Here is a 6,372-nt window from a genome sequence, read left to right on the forward strand (position 1 = left end):
ACCATGAATCCGCTGCAGAACCTCCAGAGGAGGCGGCATCCGCTGCAGAACCTCCTGAGGTGGTGGCGTCCATTCACAAACTCACAGACTGTCTTGTCATGGCCACGGAAGCCGTTCACGAACTCACTGTCTGCTCTGTCATGGCCACAGAGGTCATTCACGAACTCACTGCCCGTCCTGCTACGGCCAAGGAGGCAGTTCACAAACTCACTGCCCGTCCTGCTACGGCCAAGGAGGCCGTTCACAAACTCACTGCCCGTCCTGCTACGGCCATGGAGGCCGTTCTTGAACTCACCGTCTGTCCTGTCATGGCCATGGAGGCCGTTCATGAACTCACTTGGGTTCTTCACTACACTCACCTTCAGTGGATTGTTCGTTACAGTTACCCAGCAGAGGACAGTTTAAAGCTGCTGCAAGCAATGTTAGCCTATAATAGGCATCTTGCTAATGTCTCTACACTGTAAAAAATTATTGTGATTTTAAGAGTAAAAGACTGTAAAAATGCTACAGTAAAAACCTGTTAACTGGTTAACTGTAAGTTTCCATACTATATACAGTGAATACATGTAATTACATTTAATGTAATTTTACAGTAAAATACTGTTAAAAATATGGTTTTTGGAAGTGAAAAAGAAAAATTCATTGTATAATTTACAGTGAAAAAACGTAAATTGACACTCCCAGAATTCCCTGCATGACACTTCATAATTGATGTTTTTTTGTTGAAATAACATGTTTCTTCTTTTTGTTGTGTTTCTTATCTGTTGTTAAATTAATGTTTATTGCATTATTTCAGTATCATGTGTGTCACCATGGTGGGGTTTAGTGTTTGTGTGAATGACACTGTGTGCACCTTCTATATATAAGTATTGCCCTCCTCAGCTCGTAGAAAAGCTGTTTGTGATGAGCTTTGGTTCATCATGTGACTTTCTCATCACCACCAATTTTTGGTGGTTATCAGTGCATTACAATGATATTAACACTTCAATATCTTGGTTTATTAACATTACATCAGTTAATGAAATACGGTATTTTGTGTGTATTTGGTATGTGAATTTCAGTTAAGTTTGTAAAACCTAAAATGTTGCTACCACATTTTTTACGGTGAAGTTCTGGCAACCACAGCTGCTGGTATTTTACCGTAAATGTCACAGATTTTTTTTTACAGTGTATTTTAGACTATGCCATTGAATTAGACAGCCTCCAATCCCTTAAACCGCATACCTCCTCTCCAAATCTCTATCCTTCAAAGACAATGCAGCAAACCCCAATGTGTAGTATGACTGACAGGCAGAAGCACGAATCCAGGTTTTCTGATGGGCTATAACACACCATGGCCAGATCCCTTTTTTTGTTTACAGAGCCTTGAGCTAAAACAGAGACTTGTGTGATTTCTCAGGACAACTAGTATTTCATTGATATCTGTCAGATAGGGATTTTATGCTTGTTATTCCAAAAAAAGGCTTTAGCATATTCAGCATTAAGCATAAACAAATAGTATTTGAGTTAGCTTGATAGTATAATTGTGTTAGACTATGCACAATTACCTGCTCTCCTCAAATTTTACCAGAAACTAATTTCTGGAGGTTATAATGAAGGAAATGCCTATGCATAAATTGGCACACTCATTATTTTAGTGGACCATTAGTCATCTGTGATCTGTAATTGTTGTTTTGCACTATGAATGACAAAAAAGTCCTCATTATTGGGTAAGACTGAATGCTATCAGTGTACTGAATGCTTTATATATATATATATATATATGTAAGGGATAATCAACGGCTAGCCGTGCATAGGATTTTAAATGCACGACGTGGAGGCAAATAACCGCCCGACGCGAAGCGACGCGAATGTAATACATTCGTTTACATACACACTTGACCGATTATCCCGCTTATTCCATGGCCATTTGCCAAGTTATAGACAAGTTAAAACTAGTATTGCTCTTTGCAGGGCAATATTTGACCGAAGATTAATTTAAGCAAGATTAATTTTTAAGATTAATAAAATTCAAGGCATTGATGTTTGCCTACAAAACCACCACTGGCTCTGCACCCCTTTACCTAAATTCATTACTTCAGTTATGTGCCCTCTAGAAGCTTGCGTTCTGCAAGTGAACGTCGCTTTATTGTGCCATCCCAAAGAAGCACAAAATCACTTTCACAGACTTTTAAATTACATGTTCCCTCCTGGTGGAATGACGTACCCAACTCAGTCCGAGCAGCTTCAAGAATCGGCTAAAAACACATCTCTTCCATCTTTATTTGACCCTCTAACTCTAGCACTCTCTATTCTAATTCTATTCTTTAAAAAAAAAAAAAACTTGTCCCTTCTAGACTTGCACTCTATTCATTTGCTGCTTGTTTTCTTAAAAAAAAAAAAAACGCTTTCTAATCTTTTTGTATTCTCTCTGTTTTCTTTTCATTTATTATACAATTAACAAAAGCAAAAAAGGCCTCTAACACTAGCTTGCTCTATTCTTTTTCTATTCTATCTGTTTTCTTTATATATATTATATCATTTAAAAAACCCTTGCTACGTGTACTGTGTTAAGCTAACTGAGACTTGTTATAGCACTTGTATATCATTGCTCTTTTGTTGATTTTGATTGCTTCCATTGTCCTCATTTGTAAGTCGCTTTGGATAAAACGTCTGCTAAATGACTAAATGTAAATGTAATGTAAATGTAATAAAATGACCAAAATGTCCTCAAAATTCAAGTTCAAAAATGCCCCAATTATAGGTTTCTGATTTTTATATTTACAACATATATAGTTAAGCATTATCACACAAGCAAGATTGCTGTTTTCCCCAAATATCAGCGGCTTTAAAAATGTGGTATTGCTTTTATAGAACAGTTCAACAAACAAGAAGTTAGTACCTTATATTTAGGATAAAAATAGTTACATATTGTAACAATTCTATCACAATTGGATATACTGTAAAAAAAATTCATCCTCCAGCTAAAAATGAGTTTTAATGCAATATCAATGCACATATATACTTTTATTGTCTTGGTTGTATATAATTTGATTACTTATTTGTTCAGTATACCTTTTTGTGAGCAAACAACTTTGCTGTTCCTCAATAATGTGATTGCCCAGAGAATTTGCATCAGCTAAATGCCAAAGCTAGTCTCTGTAATCATATTTTATGAAATATAACCTATTTCTGAGCCCTGTAATCCTCAGCCATATTTAAAGAGCTGAAAGTAAGTCCATACAGGCAGGAGCCTCGTGCTGTTTTCCCAGAGCTCAGGATGGCTGGAGGGAGGGATTTCACAGTGAGATGTTGATCAAGAACTTATGGTTGCCATAGAAACCAGTCAGCATTTACAGTGTGCAATAAAGGCTATGTCGGCGTGCCTCAATTTTTCCCACAAGAAAATATTAAATGTGGTACTGAATTTAGGCTTTTTAGTGGCTTGTCAGGGGTTGTCAGTAACTAGAATGCAGAAAGTGTTAGCAACACAGTAAATATGCACATATTCATTAGTGGCAAGACAACTAATCTTTAGGTTTGAGATGTCAGGTTGTATTTTAGTTCTTCAGCGTCTCTGTACCTTGTACTAATATGATAACTCCTCTAGGGCGCCTAAATGTAATGAAGTGCTTTATGTTTCTAATATAGCTTTGCACCAGCATTTTCATCTTATCCAGAGCATAATCTTCTATATTCCAGCTCTAAATAGATATTCGTGCAACACACGCCGTTGAGAGTAATCCAGGTTGGTACTTCAACAAAATATGACTACAGTTTGTCAGTAAGACTACAAAGGCCCATTCACATAGACATTCACAAGGACTATAACAATAACACGATATAGTTTTAAAAATCATTCTAAATGTAAAAAATAAATAAAAAATAGCAGTGTTCACAACACAACTGTAATGATGACACAAAGAAACAATATTGTTGAAATCACTTAAAAAAAAAAATTCCTGATAAACGATAAAAGCATTGACAGCTGATCAGAATCCATCCTGCTTTATAGAGCTCTAGAATTTGTGCATCATGTGCTTTTAATAAACAGAATGTCTGTTATCTTTATTGTTGGTGTGAACGGGCCATATCATGCCATTCTAATAGTTACAACTGGAGCTGTAATTACAAATTAGTAAACATATTCAAGTCCTGCTCACAGTGGAGAAAGATGCAGACTTTATGTGTGACATTTTTCATTTTCTTTTAAAGCCAACAAGAATTAGCATTTGCAGTACTTTTCTGGCTTTCCATGTTTTCACTGTTATATGGTAGTAGGCACTATTACACATCTTCTGAATGAAAACACGATGAAGAAACAGAAACAAGTGATCGCATATGTAAGCAGATGCATATGTAAACATGGTCATCAAACATTAAACAGCATATAAATCAAAACTGCCTAATGTTTCTGAATGGAATGTCGACCTAGGAAGTGGTATAGGACTGTGCAAGGTGTTGATGGAAGTAATCTACTCCATCTAAGTGTGACGTGACATGTGGCCAAGTATGGTTACCCATACTCGGAATTAGTGCTCTGCACTGGAAGAGAGCGCTGTACATTCACTCCCTACAATCCCTGCTGGTACGAGACTCGAACCCGCAACCTTTGGGTTACGAGTCCGACTCTAACCATTAGGCCACGACTTCCCCCTCCCCCCACGACTTACACAATAAAACTTGCATAATATACAAAAAAAAAAAAGATTTGTGATTTTCCCATAATCAGGGTTCGTACGGTCATGAAAAACCCGGAAAAGTCATGGAATTTTAAAACACCAATTTCCAGGCCTGGAAAAGTTTTGGAAAAATAAATAAACCCAGAAAGTTTTGGAAAAGTCATTGAAATCTATTTTCGTTTCTTTATTACGTTAATTTAGAAATATGTATGTTTTTGTTTGTTAAAATCAAGTACTTGTTTTTTTAAAGTAACGACCAAGCGGCCAGTGGCAGACAGTGAGTTAATCATAGCCTATGTTTGATCAATTTAGCCTTCTCAAATCATCACCACTTGACTAAAATAAAATCTATAGGCCTATATAAAATGCTTTAAAAAACAATGTTAGTTTAAATGGTTAACCTAGATAAATGTGTGCTATTAGGCGCGTATCCAATCGTTTGTGCAGAGAAGCTAAAGCGCGCTTTGCAGGACATGGAGTCGCCAGCACGATCACCTGCATTTTTTTCTTATAACAGTGCAAACAACCGTAATTTTTGCTCATAAAGGTAAGAGTAATACATCATTCGGGACTGTTTTGGTAAAAATGTGTACGAACCCTGTATAATGTAAAATTATTAAATGTTCTGACTATAAAGCTGCAAAACTGTGTGTTTTCTCTCCAGGTGTAAGCAGTTGACCTACTCTGATGACCTTCCCCAGATCTCTGTTGTCTTCATCTTTGTGAACGAAGCTCTCTCTGTCATCCTGCGGTCTGTACACAGCGTGGTCAACCACACCCCGGCACACCTGCTCAAAGAAATCATACTGGTGGATGACAACAGTGATAGTGGTATGGACGCATCCATTTGTGTTACCTTTAATGATTTTATTTGTTTTTTCTATAACTAATACAGATCCTAAATGTTTACCAGTTTCTCCTGTTGCTTCAGACATAAAAGCTTTTATAAAGCTTTTTATAAATTGAAATACATAAAATGCTGTGTGAATAGACAGCATAACATCCCCAGATAAAATATGACTAACCTGTTTTGGTATGCTGCAACAGTCTGTGTTTTGTCTGAGCAAACAAACATTTTTGTTGCTTGGTTAGAGACTGCTGTTAAAGACTAACAAAAAGAGGAAAAATAAACAGCAAGAGACAAACACCGCAAGAGTAAACTTTTAGGTATGTACTCTTGCACACAACTCAAGATTTATAAATAACCTTTAAAGGTTTTTTTTTTTTTTTTAACATTATTTACAGTTTCCACTGACGCTGTATGTTTTGCAGTTGTTTTATCTGGTCAAACTGCACTGAAGTATTGGACTAACTAAAAGTAGTGATGCTTCTAACTGAACATGTCTTAATATTTTTCATTAGTGTGACAGCAGCTCAGCTGTTCTCAAAGTAGTGTAGCTTTTTCAGTAATTAACTATTTTTTCAGTGTAACATGGAAATATGTTTTCTGTGGCACTTAATTTTTTTTTCGTATACAGCCTTAAAAAAAAGTGGAACAGTAATCAACCACTCTCTTCTAGAATCCTCTTCATCACTGTTGGATTGTAGTTCATATGAGTGCACGTTTGGCTCGGGATTGAGGGCACATAGAGGCTGCAAAGCACCCTCGAGCTGTCAGACTCTGTTCCATGTTTTGTCTGTGTCTTGCTCCCCAGGTGTTCCTTTCCCATGTTTAATTTGTCCCAGGTGTTCCCCATGATGGTTCATGGAT

General features: G+C 36.7%; 1 pseudogene; it reads left to right on the top strand.

Annotated features, from left to right (window-relative positions):
* LOC107656823 (polypeptide N-acetylgalactosaminyltransferase 9-like) overlaps positions 1 to 6,372 on the top strand; it is a 75,400-nt pseudogene that overhangs the window by 54,805 nt on the left and 14,223 nt on the right.

The sequence above is a fragment of the Sinocyclocheilus anshuiensis genome, unplaced genomic scaffold (assembly GCF_001515605.1).
Source record: "Sinocyclocheilus anshuiensis isolate Anshui unplaced genomic scaffold, SAMN03320099.WGS_v1.1 scaffold5006, whole genome shotgun sequence".
Classification (NCBI taxonomy): Eukaryota; Metazoa; Chordata; class Actinopteri; order Cypriniformes; family Cyprinidae; genus Sinocyclocheilus; species Sinocyclocheilus anshuiensis.